The sequence below is a fragment of the Empidonax traillii genome, unplaced genomic scaffold (assembly GCF_003031625.1).
Source record: "Empidonax traillii isolate 1590-97213 ecotype Southwest subspecies unplaced genomic scaffold, ASM303162v1 scaffold1686:size143376, whole genome shotgun sequence".
Lineage (NCBI taxonomy): Eukaryota > Metazoa > Chordata > Aves > Passeriformes > Tyrannidae > Empidonax > Empidonax traillii.
Window position 1 is genome coordinate 35,471 of NW_020956879.1, and position 14,771 is coordinate 50,241.

The 14,771-nt window shown below is 40.1% G+C and overlaps 1 long non-coding RNA gene across 1 annotated transcript; it reads right to left on the reverse strand.

The window, feature by feature from the left end:
- Positions 1 to 254: 254 nt before the first annotated feature.
- LOC114070792 lies at positions 255 to 13,586 on the reverse strand. The gene is made up of 3 exons (XR_003573964.1): positions 13,508 to 13,586; positions 5,998 to 6,069; positions 255 to 343 (listed from the first exon to the last, which is right to left on the reverse strand). It is a non-coding gene; the product is annotated as an uncharacterized LOC114070792 (long non-coding RNA).
- Positions 13,587 to 14,771: the final 1,185 nt, after the last annotated feature.

Below are 14,771 nucleotides of genomic sequence, written 5' to 3' on the forward strand. Positions count from 1 at the left end.
ATTAGAATTATTCCTGTAATTTCCATGTCAATACGGTTAGTTTGGGAATTCTTTTTCTTCAGTGTATGTTACCCCTGCTTCCTCTCTCATTTGAGCTCTGTGGAGTAAGTAGGCAATGAAAGATGTAGGAGAAATGTGAATTTGTTTATTGTATGCTGCGTTTTTTCATTTAAGCAGGTGGGCTGGAAGTGCCCCTAAAGCAGTTCAAGATAAACCTGACAAAGTGAGTACCACATTATGCTTATGTCTGTATTGAACAGGCACTTTTTAATTTTTTTTTGATGCCTCAAGAGCTTTATACATGTCCCTCCCTCATCTTTCCTCCAAAAAGCTTTTTTTCCACCTGAAAAAAAAAAAAATAAATCAAGTAAGATTAAAAGATATGCACTTTTCCTATAGAACAGTAAACTAACTGAATAACTAGATGTATGCTTTGACAGTAATAACTGGCATGTAACAAGGTGTTTGCCCAAGGTATTTGCATGAATCCTGAGTGACCAGCCAGCAGCTGTCTCTGGTCTGGCTTCAGCTTCCTAGAATCTACAGCTGGTTTGAGTTTGTTTAAATTACAGAACACATATTTTCCCTCACTTGAAAGGAGCTGCAATCTTTTGTTATTTGACAAACACATCCCACAGATCTGAATGTGAGTCTGGTTTTGAAGTGCTTTTTGATCCCCACATCTTTAGAAAGCTTCCCCAGTGCTTTTTACTTGAGTACATATCTATTTCTCTATTTATTTTCTCAAGCAAATAACCCAAACCTTTCTGTTATATGTCCCCCAGCATCACTAAGGAGCTCCATGACAGTTCCCGTTACTGCCAGGATGTTTTCCAGCTACAGCTCTCAGCTTTCTTTAGTCCATTTCTGCGTTTCTTCTTTCAGTTGCCTTTTTTTTTATCATACCCTGCTGATCACATCCCAGGTTCCCATGATGATTCTGAGCGGTGCAGCTTTACAAGCAGAGATTCCTGGGCTGAAACTCAAGAACACAGTCTGCTCTGCAGCAAGGCTTTCTCCTTGCTGGCCCCTCCAGAGGATAGATGCCAGGACTAGTACTGAAACTCAGGCTTTATATTCAAGCAGCTCTGGAGCTGTGAGAAGTGCTGCTATGGTTTCCTAGAGCATAGAAAGAAACAAAAGTATATCTAGCAAATAACTTCATCTATTCATCAGCCACTGCTTTATTCCCTGGAGAAGTTATTTCATTCCTTGAGGCAGCTGAGATTTAAATATCTGAGGTCACAGGTCTTCTACCAAAACAAGTGGGAATTTCTGCTAGAGACTCACTATACCACTGTTGTTATAAATATTGGTCTTAATTGCATCACACAAGCCTTGATTGTTGCCTTAAGAGCCCTAATCAAAGATCTGCGTGTAGGAAGGAGCTGAACAAGGAAGAAAAAGCACCATGTCTTTAGATCAACAAGGAGTAGCTGATGAGTTATCTCAGCATAAAGACACAGACAACAAATTTAAAATTGCTTTCTGGAAGGTATGCATAAAAAGCTTTCTATGCAGCTAGTAAAAAATTGGAGGTATAGATAGATTGAGACAAGGCAGGTTTTAAGGAATGATTTAAAACTGATAATAGAATTGCTTCACAAATGCTTAGAGTGAGTTTTTCAGCAGGGGATGTAAAGAATAGAAATGTTGATAGGAAAAAAAAAAGGTGATCGATGGAGTGCAAAGTTGAGGGCTGGTATCTCGTTGGAATCACAAGTCTAACAGGAATAGTGTAAATTACTTTTTTTCAAGCCTATCACCTTAGAAAAGAGTCTGAAAGCTTGCTTTGGGTATGCAAAGGATCATGCCACACATCGTGGAGGGAAGGATGCAATCAAAGCAAGGTGCCAAAGCCAACAGCTTGAATAGCAATGTCTGCATGGATTGAGATCCCAGGCAGGTGGGGTAGTTGATTAGTATCAAGGTGAAGAGGCAGCCACACTTCATGTGTATTTATTTTTACCTCTCAGTGATGATATAGTAGTCAGATACCAGCAAAATTTGTCAAAGTCTAACATAGGCGTGACAACTTGATGAATAGTAAATGTGTGAATTTTCTAAATCCCAAGTTATTGCCTTATTTAAAAATATGTGTTTCTTCAGAGGGCACTGGCATGCTTGTGAGTCTAGCTAGTTTGGCAGGATTCAAGTTCAAAGCTCTTGATTTTCACAGATTCTGTGTATGACGAGTTTTTGTGATGGCTGTGTGGTGTGAGGTCAAAAAGAAGACCATCTAAGCCGCAAAGCACAGGGCACTACATGAACCAGGATAATGAGCTTATAGAGAAATTGTATTATGTGGGATTCCATTTAGCAGGGGTGAAAATAGGCTCAATCGACTGTGTCATCGAAATATGGACTTTTCTGAGGCAGCACAAACCGTGATGCATTAGGAAGAAATGGAATATTGAGTAAACACTGAAGCAACAGCTTAGTAATCTTTAGGGTTTGAGAACTGCTAAAGCGGCTCTTTTTTCTCAGCTAACTCAATAGGCAAACTATGGAAAGCAGTGAAACTACTGGATTATAAATTAATAAAATTAATAGAGAGACCATTGAGGTCAACTTCTGCATTGCAACCACAGAACTCAAGAAGATTTAGAGAACCCAGTCAAACTTTTAAGTGAGAGCTCCAGGCCTCTTGCTCACCTTTGCTCACCAGCCATCCAAAAAGCTGACTGAATAAGGTTTAATTCCTACAGTGAGAAAAAAAAACCCACACCCATATTTAAAGGCTGTGTAGAGGCACAGAGGAGCAAAAGGAGGATTTAGATTGCACAGAACATCTTCATTTTGGCACAAGATATAACTGCATATGTAACTTCAGAAGAGTTAGTGCTGACATGGTTTTTCCAAATGGGCATTTTTAAAATTAAAAACAAGCTAAAAAAAATCCCAACACTTGATAAGCAGAACTATTTACAGGTAGCAGGTGATTGCTATCTTTTATTTATGTGTTCAAGATGGGATGATTTGAAAGAAGTCATATTCTATTATTCAGAGAGGTATGACTAAAATGAGAGCAGAACTTAGTAATACGTGGAAGGAGTTGCTTTCCCACAGGCACAACAAGAAACATATTCAGTGATTCAGAAATTACGCAGAATTTTTCTTTATTATTTAACTTGCTTCCAGGATTAAAACCCATAAACTTCTTGGTTGTAATAAATAGTCTGCTCCACCCATCACAACTGTTAGGGGAAAAACTGGCCTTACACATTTTCAGAACTTTTTAGCAGTTTTTAGGTTTCAAGGTTTGAGTTATAACTTTTCTTTTTTCCCTTGTGAATGTGCTCCATTACTACACTTTGTAATTTTGGGTTAAAAGCGGTCCCAATAATTTTTTTTTTTTAATGAAAGGTAATTCTCTCAATGCTGTTTCCAAACTAGCTCTGAACAATGTGCTGTGCACTTGAAAGAAACTTCAGCTTCTTGTACAGAGAGAATTTCTCTGCTTTGTGATCTAAGATATATTGCAATTTGTTGTTTTTGTTTTTTGTTTTTTTTGTTTTCGTTTTTGTTTTTGTTTTATTTAAGGAATTGCTTTAACAAGCAATTAGTGGTTATTTAATTTTGCCACCATTGAAACCTATTATGGTATCTACACTGATTTTCTAATTCACTTCCTGTTTACCTCCAGAGTTCTAGCTTCTAAATTATTGGACCACAAATCATTTAAATCCCAGGGTCTAGCATGTAGGAAGCCAGATAATTTCCTTTGCTAGAAAACTCAGGAATAGGACAAATGAGAGGTGTATTCAAAAGCAAATAAGAAGGAAAAAAAAAAGAAAATTATTTTAAAAGTTAAAAGAATAAAAAGACCCATTGGCATAACTAGTCTGGCTTTCTATTAGCTACGTTTTAGGCTGATGTCACCCTTTGGGCTGAGGAAAAGAAGAGCGATTTGACTGAGGAATGAGAGATCCTCATGTACATCTAAATCCTGCCTCTGGCACTGTTTGGTCAATGGGATTCTGCAGGGGCCCAGGGTGGTTGGGCAATGGTGAATATGAAAGGGCATCATAAAAAAACCCGTGGGGTTAAGCAGCACTGGTCCCAAAAGTCTCAGTGAGGACTTTTGACCATGCAAAGGACATCTGTTCTGCTGGAGTTCATATTTTATGAAAGAAACGTGGCCCTACTGCACTCTGTGAAGGGCTCTCACATCATTTCAGGAGGGCCAGGATTTGAGATGGGTGCTTCAACCCAGTGTCACAACCTGTAGGTGCCTCTCTCTGTGAGCACCACTGTGTTCTCTGCGGTGGTTATGTGGGGCAGGGGATGGGGCTGTCACATCTCTGCTTTGCTGTACAGAACAATAACCAGCGGTAGATGTAGTTGTAAGATAGGAAGCAACTCTTTTAATATTCCCCTGTAGAAAAGGGAAGGTTTTATGAGAGGTGGGAATAGGACATAGGCCTCATGATTCACCAACCAGACTAGCTGAGGCAAGATATTTTATTTAAAAGGCCAAGTCATTTACTCCTCACTCTGAAAAAGGAAAGCTGTGCATTCTAGGTGAACAATAATTAAATCCTTTTCTTTCTGGGATGGTTGCTTCTTGGGGAATTGCTCCTATGAAGAAAATAGGTCCTGTGCCACTACTACTGCCCAGCTCAGCCTCATCTTGCCTGGTTCCAAACTGCTTTGGCAATAAACAGGGACAGATCTCAACTTGCCTCAACTTCTGTGGGAGCTCAGGCTTCATATGGGATGCTCTCAACACCTCTCTCTCAGATCCTATTGCATTTTTACTGCCATCCTTCAGTCTCCATGGCAACCCTCACTGCAGCACACCCTCTAAGCATTGCATATGTGCAGCACCACAGCTTTTTATTCAGTTTTTTGGGGTTTCTTTTCTCTGGTGAATTTTTGTTGTGTTTTTCTACGTAAATAGTTACTTTAATAGAGACAATGAGCCTGCTGTGCTGCCAGATGAACTCTTGGGTAGTCCTTTCTGGCTACGAATCATGCCCTAATAATCAAGCAACTTTTTCCCTCACTGTTTCCCGAGGTTAGGTTATAAATGCATGTTGGTAGTGCTGATGGTGCCGCACTGGTGTTTGCACTGCTAAATCTACATAAAACCCAAGGACAATTAGGATGCATGCAGTCATGCATGAGTGTTTCTGGAGCCATTGTACAATATTTATGCTCCTTTCTGCTTCATCTGTTCTGAATTCCACGTCTCTTTCAGCTGTTGAGAGCCCTGTGCAGAGGGTAAGGCTGTTACTGTGCAGTTTATTCAGGCCAGCATGAATTTTGCAATATTGTTACTGACTTCAAATCTTCATGAACGGCGTCTACATGAGTGCAGTTCTCCAGTACCCGTCATGCACTGTTGAGGATTAAAAGAATATCATAGGGCAGCCTGAAGCAACCAACATCTGCTCTTGGACATCTCATATTAGCAGTGACATTCCCCACAGGAAATCACTTCTGTTCTGCTGGTGGGATTTGATCTCTCTGGTTCCTAAAAAGTGCTTTTGTGAGAGCAGAGAGGGAAAAGAACCAGGGGAAAAAAACCAAACCAAACCAAACCAACAAAACAACAAACAAGTAGAAGGAAAATAAGAAAAATGATGATAATAAAATAAAAAGAAATTAAAAAGAAAAAAAAGAAAATAAAATTTAAAAAAAGCCCATAAAATAAATGGGAAGGTTTGGGAAGGGAAAGGAAGAGAAGGTTTGGGAAGGTTTGGAAAGGTTTTAGAAGGGAAGGTTAGGGAAGGTTTGGGAGCATTTGGGAAGGGAAAGGAAGCGAAAGGGAAGGTTTGGGAAAGGGAAGGGAAGGGAGGGGAAGGGAAAAAGAAAAAAAAAAGAAAAAAAAAGAAAAAAAGAAGAAAAAGAGAAAAAAAAAAGAAAAAAGAAAAGAAAAAAGGCCTTGGAAAGCAAATAAAAAGTTACACTGAAGTTACCACACTGCTTTCAATGTCACATTTAAAGGAACTCAATCAAAGTGTGAAGACCAAGCACTTAACCCAGCCTGACCTTCTTGAAACCAGTCCATCTCTCATCTGCTCTAATCTCTTCATCCTGTCTGAGTGTTTAGAATATTGTTTCCTGGAACACATAAATAGGATGGGTCCACAAGTGGACAGTGACATTCAACAACTTAAAAGAGCTGGATATTTCCCAGCTCACTTTGCTCATGGTGTCAGGCAGAACATTTAGTCTGCCTCGTGTATGACTGGATGTGGCACTTGGTGCTGTGGTTCAGTTCACATGGTGGTGCTTGGTCAGAGGTTGAACTTGATGATCTTAAAGGTATTTTCCAACCATCGTGACTCTATGATTCTATGTAGAGTTCTACAGGAAAAACTAGTTTTGAGTGTTTTACATCACGAAGACCATGTGAGCATTCAGTTCATGGAGTCATCAATAAAACAACTTGGAAATAGTTTTTCATTACTGGCATTATAATTTACTAAAATTTTAAAATCTTTTAGGTTGTTTTGAGGGTTTTTTGGTGAAATTTCCCAAGAGAGATGAATCCTTTCCAATTAATTTAAAGTGAATGGTGAAAGCAGCACAAGTCTTATCACGAGAGTGCTTCTGTGGAGAAAGGAAGCTGGAAATCTGAAAGCTCTGCAGCTAAAGGAAGGCTGGAACAAATGTCTTCTGCTCCTGGATTCATAATCCAGTCCCTCAATTATAACTGACATATGCTTATGTTAAAACAAAAATAAAAACAAAAACAAAACAACTGCCTCAGTTTTGTCCAAAAGGGTGTCTTAGAAGCTTATATGTGACAGGAGATTTTACTGAAATGGCTTCCCACCTGATCCTGAGACTTGGGGTTACAGAAAAAAACTCATTCTTACATGAAGGAACCTAATTCTCCAGAGGTACAGGAAAAGGAACATAGATAATTTGCCATTTTCTAAATAAGTAAAAAAAAAAAAAAATAGTGTAGGGAAATGGCTTTGCTTTAATGGATAACATGAAATGAAACAGTACCTTTAAAAGAAAGATGAAAAATAATAGAATGTTCCTTCATTGATCAGGAAGACATGATGCTTTGCAGAAGTTCAGGAATTTTCTGGAATTCAGTGCACTTTTTGTAAGAAACGAAGCAACATGTTCTCTTGGAAAAGAAAATCTACTGTTTTAACTTCTTGATTCTGCCTTTAATGATAAAAGATCTGTGTACAAATTAAATATTAGTGAAAATGGTGTAGGAAAAATAAAGCCGTAGATACAGAAGAATAAAGTCAGAAGACAGATAAAGCAGAATTTAAATACCTAACAGTTTTTCCTTTTGTTTGTTTTCCTGAAAAGTCATTGTGTCATTTTCCTGAAAAGTCAGGTAACATAAACATTCACTGCTATTTCCCCTGACTGTCCACACAAAATATATTTTATTTTGTAACTGGAATTTCTTCTGCACTGAGCCAAACAGTTTTTTAATGAAATGAAAGCTGAGTGCAGTTCTCAGGTAGAGCACTCGGGAGCTCTGCTGCACTGACAAAAAAATTACATTACTGTCCTAAAAGGTATTGCATCCTCAGATTGGCAGATTGCGGCACAGATCTCACATTATTCCTTGCATTTGATTGGAAAAAGAACTAGAACTCAGTTTTAGCGAAAGCAGCCGAGGGCAGAAGTCAAATGAGAAACAGGCAATGTGGTGAATGGTATGTGGAGGCTGATTCACCTGCCTGAGCACAGGGAACCAGCTCAGGGTAAGCTGGAGACATTTCAAGATGCTCCTGACTCTATTGATTAGATCTCTACAGGATAAAAACGGGGAGCTTAGGCAGTGCCTAAGCAGTCATTGCCTGCAGACATTGCCATGCAGGTATTTCACTTTCAGCATTAATTGGGAGCTGAATTCCACCTGGGCACTCTCCCCTGCAGAGCAATAAAAACCTCAACCACGCGACCACAAATCTCTCTGCACCTCTTAGGGGAGGCTCTGGAGAGTCCCTGGGCAGGGATAAGCCTTTACCTCAGCTCGGTTTTGTCATAAACATTTTGAACAGCTACAAGTTGTAATTGTTTTCCCCTTGTCTCCCCATATTTAAATCCTCACAATGAGAAAATCTGTTTCTCTTTCGGTCCTTCAGAGATTTCCTATGTACAGTTATTATTTTGGCATGAGTAGGTTACATCTGCAAACACAAAATGAGCACCTAAAGCTGTGGAAGGAGATTTGTGATCTTTAACTTTGTTCTTATAATGAAAACAACTTTTCTCACACATGAATAACCTTTGTATGAGCAGGAGACAGAGATTTGTCTGCAAACTAAGGGTCAACAAATTCATTATCACCTTGTGCTTTATATCAAGTTAATGCCATGCCCTGCTTTCACCAACACTAAATATTTTCTAAGAAAACAAGAAAATAAAGAATAGAAATGGAAATAAATGCTTTCAAATTGAACCTTAGAAATCAAGGCACTGCTCAATGCACACACAATTTTTCCCAAGGAGAAAGACGAACAGAAATGAACTGCAAATGCTGTGTTTTATTCATGTTGCTGATTCATGAGTCTTAATCCATGGATTTATCTAGATCCATACAGAAAGCCAAAAAAAAAACCCAAAAAAGATGGAAAAGAGTGGTGAAAAAATGTCAGTGACCTCATTTAAGTAGCCTCCCTGGTACTGAATGAGTTACTACAACCTTTAAGCCTTCCTCTCTGATCATAGAACATAGAAAGCCTTTTTAGGTGCACGATTCAAAGAACATACAGTAATTTTTGCTTTGAACTGCCCTGTAAAAGAGCCTGTATCACTAGGCAGAAGTGCAACGAGTTGCTGTCCAAACATGGCTCTCTGAGTTGGGTGCCACTGGACAGTACAAAGATGCCCCAGTGACAGCATGAAGCAAAGCTTCCACGCTGACAAATGGCACAAACTGTTCCCGAGATGAGTGGTTGAAGTATTAAATTATAACACTGTTGGATATCTGCCCTGTGTGGCACCATGTATTTATTCTTTTGTTTCAAGTCAGATAGTGTAGTTACTGCAGATGAGTGAGAAGCCTTTGCGTTTAAGTGCCAGAGGCTAAAGAGATTTTGCTGCAGGATAAAATACAGAAATTATTTAAGAACTGAAAAGTATTGTAAATTTAATAACAATCATGAATAAATTAAGCCAGCCTAATTAAAAAATGATAAAATGATAGGTTCTGTAAGAAAAGCCTGATTGTGGAAAGTGTTCTGTTCATATGGAAATGTTTAACTTCTCCAATCCCAGTGCCTGCCTTAGAGGTGACATCTGTATCTTTTTTTGTTGTTGTTGTGCTAACATGCTGCCTTTGTTTCTGCATCTTCTTCTCTCATTTAATGCCACAGTTACCCAGTTCAGTTTGAATTATGTACATGTTATACCCCACTGCTTCACTTTTCTCCTCATGGCAGTCAACCGAGACAAATACAGGGAAATTGTCTTAGCAGCCAGGGACTGTGCTAGGAAAGCTAGAGCCCTCGCAGAAATAAATCTGGCCAGGGACATCAAGAGCAACATGGAAAGTTGGGGTTGTTCAGCATGAAAAAGAGAAGGCTCCAGGTAGACCTTCTAGCACTTTAAAGGGACTCCAAGAGAGCTGGAGAGGGACTTCTGACAAGGGCCTGGAGTGACAGTAGAAGGGGAAATGGCTTCAAAATGAAAGACGTTAAATTTAAAAAATATATTTGGAAGCAATTCTTTACTGTGAGGCCAGCGGACCGGGCTGACCAAAGAAGACATGGATATCCCATCCCTTGAAGTGTTCAAGGCCAGGCTGGATAGAACTTGGAGCAACCTGGTCTAGTGGAAGGTGTCCTTTCCCATGGCAGGGGGATTGAAAGGTTGAGGTTCTTCCAAGCCGAACCATTCTAGGATTCTATGAACTGCAATCACAAACAAGAAGTAGCAAACAAGCCCCCTAGGACTGTCTTCTGCTTCCTGGGATACTTCTTCCTGAATGGCCACAGATGTTTCTAAAGGAATTTATTCCTGTTGTCCCATGAAACTGTTCCTCTGTTAATCCTGGTTATCTGCTCCAAACTGTTTCTGACTTCATTTCTTCTAGATACTCTTTGTCTTGCTGCTACACAGAGCTCCATTCTGTGCTGGGTTCATTACACAGGATCCTTTACTGCTCAGGCAAGAAGTGTAAAATGATGTATTGCTGATCACACAGCATAATAAAGTCCAGTTGTTTGGTAGCTGAAATCCAGAGTGAATTGTGGTTCTTTCTATAAAAGTGGATGTGACTTCTCCTAAAATTGCGTCTTGCATTATTCTACAATTTATTTGCCTTCTATCATGCATTTCTCGTGTATCTTCCATTTACTTACATCCTGCCATCACACTTATTACACATTTTTTGCCCAGTTATTAAAGCTCTCATCCCTGAAAGCGCCCACAGACCATCTGTGATTTAGATGAATTTGGTGCTCCTTTCATAATTCCAGTGTGCACCCAGCAGTAGCTAGACCAGAACCTTCCTGTTTTCTTGTACATGGCCCAATGTTACAAGCAGAATCTTCTTGGGTTTACATTCAAATACATTTTACTTATCCATAATTGCAACTTAGAGGTTCATTTCAGACTCAAGTTAACCACGAACAGTATTTAAAAAGGCAGAGCAGAAATGTGATGTTTTGACATGTTAAGTAAAATAACAGGATCATGGAATCATCAACTGGTCTGGGTTGGAATGGACCTCAAAGATCATCCAGCTCCAACTCACTGCCACGAACAGGGGCACCCTAAACCTGATCAGGTTGCCAGAGCCTCATCCAACACTTGAACTCTTCCAGAGATGGAGCATCCACAACTTCTATGGGTAACCTCTTGCATGTTACTTCTGGCAGTCAGGATTTTAAAATTCCAGCACAGAAGTGGTCGAACAAGTTAAAAACTTACTGGCTTTTTTGCATGCTCGTATGCTACATGTGTTTTTGTCTCATTCTAAAATTTCCAGCAACTTCCAGCATGAAGAAATACATATTCACATACACACACACACATATATTTATCTCTCTATATATGTCACATATATCACACTCTTCTACAAATCGACTGTGACAAAGAAGATAATGAATTGAGGGAATGGTCTTTCAGCTGTCTCAAGGACAGGAGACTGCCTTCAACGTTAAGTCCCTGCTTCATGCAGAGGAGTCTGGGCCCTCCCTGGCACAGTCCTGATTTCCCCCGTGGTTCTCATTTGTACCAGCTCTCCACAAGATGAACACACACAAGGGGACAAAACTGTTCAAAACACTGGTAAGAATTACATTTACCATAACATAATGTCCTCCATGGTAATTGCAGCTCTGTTTTTCAGGAAGAAGCTGGATACACCTGCTGACAAAAGTGTGCATAGACTCATAAATGTTTATACCACTAATGAATAATTCTCTCATATGATACCTACTGCTTCAAATTAAAAGTAAACATTTTATGTTAAAGAACTGAATATTCTTAAGCTGATCTTTTCTTATATACCAAATATTCTACTCCTTTAGGCTGGTTTGAACATTATTACTTGCTATTAACTTCATAGCTGGCATTTTTAAAAGTCTTATGTTAACATATGTGCTGCTAAATAACTCTTTGTATACACAGAATATATAGTTATTTAAGTAATGTGATCTAAAAAACTTAGTGCAGGCACTGACTTCTCCATCTGTAGTTCTTTCTACCTTTACTGGAAAAAAAAAACAACAGGAGGTATAATGTTTTAACTCTTTAACCCCTTTTAAATATGTATTTAATCCCATAATAATACGTTTTTACTGGAAAAAAATAAAATTATTAATATTTTGCTACAATAGCTCCCTAATGTCATATTCCCTAACAAAATCCTTAGTCCATCATTTCTCTGAAAAAAACCACAGTGTTCCAATCTGTAAGTGTACTACCCAACTGGGACATGGTTTCTTGGCTGGATTTCTTCCTTTTTTTTCTTTTATTTCTTACAGGCAGAGAGATGGAAGGCTGACAAGGATCCAACTATAAATCATTCATTTTCAAAATGATGTTTTGACCAACCTCTGGAACTGTGGAAATGATTATTGCAGCCTTTGGATGTGGTCTAAATTATGCCACAGGCTATGGTTCCCTAAGTGACCATATAACACCTGCAAACTGCACACTCCTGCCATTATTTTCTTATTACTCTGATAATCCCGTCTTTTCCAGTATTCCCAGCCGGAAGGTGATAGCCTGAAGGGCAGAAAGGGCAGGAGATAAGACTAGAATTTTAGACTTTGATTTTACAGGAATTAGGTTCTGTGTTTTCCCCAGTCCGGTTAATAAAGCCACAGAAATTCAGAGTAATTTCTAACATATCCACAACAAGGTGTTTCCCCTGTTGTTTTGTGTTTTTTTTTTCTTTTTCCTTCTTTTCCCAAGTCCTTTCAGTAGATATTTTTCTAGCACAGTTAGAATAACATGTGAGTGAGATTCCTTCTCCTTCTCTTGGCATAAAGTCCTCTGGGACAGGATTGCCTTAATCAACAGCAGTCAGGCAGAGGTGCCGGAAGGAAAGCAGTGACTTTTGTTGTTACTGACCTTTGGAAAACTGTGCCTCTGGAAAGGCAATATCAAATCTGATAGCAGCAAAAATTAGGATACACGAGCAGCTATAAAAAAACTTAGTGAGCTGGATCTTATCACATCCATGCAGGAGAGATAAGCACAGTCTGAGCGCCTGAGGTAGCTCAGACAGCAAGATACAAGCTTAAAGAATACGGGACACTGATTCCCAGCGATGACTCAGCCTAGTCCACATGGACCCTCTGGTCATGATGATTTGGTTTGTTTTCTGCTTTTTTCAATAGATACTGTTGGAGGTGGGTTTTGTGATTATAAAGAGCATAATTATGGTGGTTGAACAGCCTGTGTTATAAGGGATCTTAAGGTGTGATGTTATCGCCGAACTGCAGCTTCAACTGTCATCATGGTGCAAGTGGTTGCCATGGACATCGTGCTCAAGAGCTGGTGTCAGCTGTCATTGGACAGTTCGTGGAGCCACAGCAGCTCGACCAATCACTGTTTTCTTTGTTGCTGTGTAGCCCCTTCATACATATGTATATGTTCCTTATGTTTATGTATTCTCCCATACCCTATCCTAGTTGGAGGATTAGCATGCTCCTCCTATTCTCCTCACAGATTCTTGAACCTTCCTCCCCAATCCCTATAAGAATCCTCCATTTTAACAAAGTTTGAATTCAGCTTGTCGACCCCGCGCTGAGCTGGCTGGTTGCCTTTTCTAACCAACTCCAACAAGATACTAACCCCCATTTTTCCAGGTAGTCACACTGGCTGTGCTGGAATGCCTGCATGAGTCTGTTAAAGATATGTGAACCAGCTTTATTTGTCAAACAAAAGCCAGGTTTTGACAGGTCTGGAGGCACCAGCTGCCTCCTCAGGCAGAACTGCACTGCTCCTCCCAATTCCCCCTAACAAGGCTTAGCATGATTTTAGTTTCCAGCTGCTGGATTTTGTGATACATGTGTGGGAATGTTTAGTGAAAGAGGTCTTTCCCTACATAGATACTTACTGATAATTGTAAATTGTCTACCTGTCTTTTCCTGGAGAAGATTGACCAGACTGAGCTTGTGTGATCTCTGTCCACAGGGCATATGTTTAAGAATATAGGAAAGCTTTAAAAAAAGTCTCAGAAATGTTTCCGGTCTTTGAAAGATTAGACACCAGAACTAGGTGTGGTATTCCAGTAACAGCCCACTGATGTTTTCCGCAAACATGTCCTGCTTCCTTCCACGCTCCTGTGGATTACCATTCAAACCTTGTCCTCACATCACACAGAGCATTCCCATTCAGGTAAGATGCTCACACTGAGTCAAAAAAAAAAAAAAAAAAAAGAAAGTGTATTGAACAATGATCTTAAGCTGAAGGGGGGTCCATGTATCCACAACTGTTGTCATACATTTTTCCTAGTCCACAGAAATTTTACTTTACATTTCCAAAGGCAGAGCATCCCCAGAATATTTCTGCCATTGTTTGTCTGAGATGAGTCAACTCAGTCTAAGGTGATGATCTGTTTAGAGCCTGATTTGGGCAAAGCAGTAGTTGGGCAATTTGAGTGCTGAGTGTGGAGAGGATGCCCAGAAGCCACTGAGCAGGGGCTGGGGATGAAGGCCAGGGCTTGTGGGCCAGCTGATGTGTCTCTGGTGGCTGAGACATCTAGAGCAGAGCTAGATGTAAATATAACCGCTCCAAACAGGCATCAGGCAAACAATGTCTCCTCTGCACCCACCTCTGTGTGAAAGCCATGACGTTTGTCTAGAAGCTTTCCCGTCCACCCAGTCACAGCACTTCAAAGCAAATCAGGTTGACCAAAGGAAGACCCTCTATAGGCCTGCTCTGTGCCACAGGACTTCCAGGGTCTGCAGCTGAGCTCTTGAGGTGACAGGTAAACCTCCACCTGTGAGCTCAAGGTAGAGCTGCACCTCACATCTGCACAGCCCACAGCATCACTAAGGCAATGTCTTCTGTCTAGAGCAAAGCCGTTCCTTCTTCAAGGAAACTTGGCCTTAGAAATAAAGAGAAAAGACAAGTCAGGGTCTCTGCCCACTGTCCATGTTTATTGCCTATTGCAGATGCACACACCCAACTTTAGCCTCCAGAAGACCAGGCTCAACCTAAGCCAAGCTTAGTGCCATCTCAAGGCCCCTTTCCAATCCATAATGCCCTTGTGATTCTGCCGGTCAGGGAAATCTTTGCTATGGGATGGTTGCAGCTCCTTGCTCACTGGTACAACTGGGCTGGGCTGGATGGGGGACTGGGAAAATGCCCAAGGCACT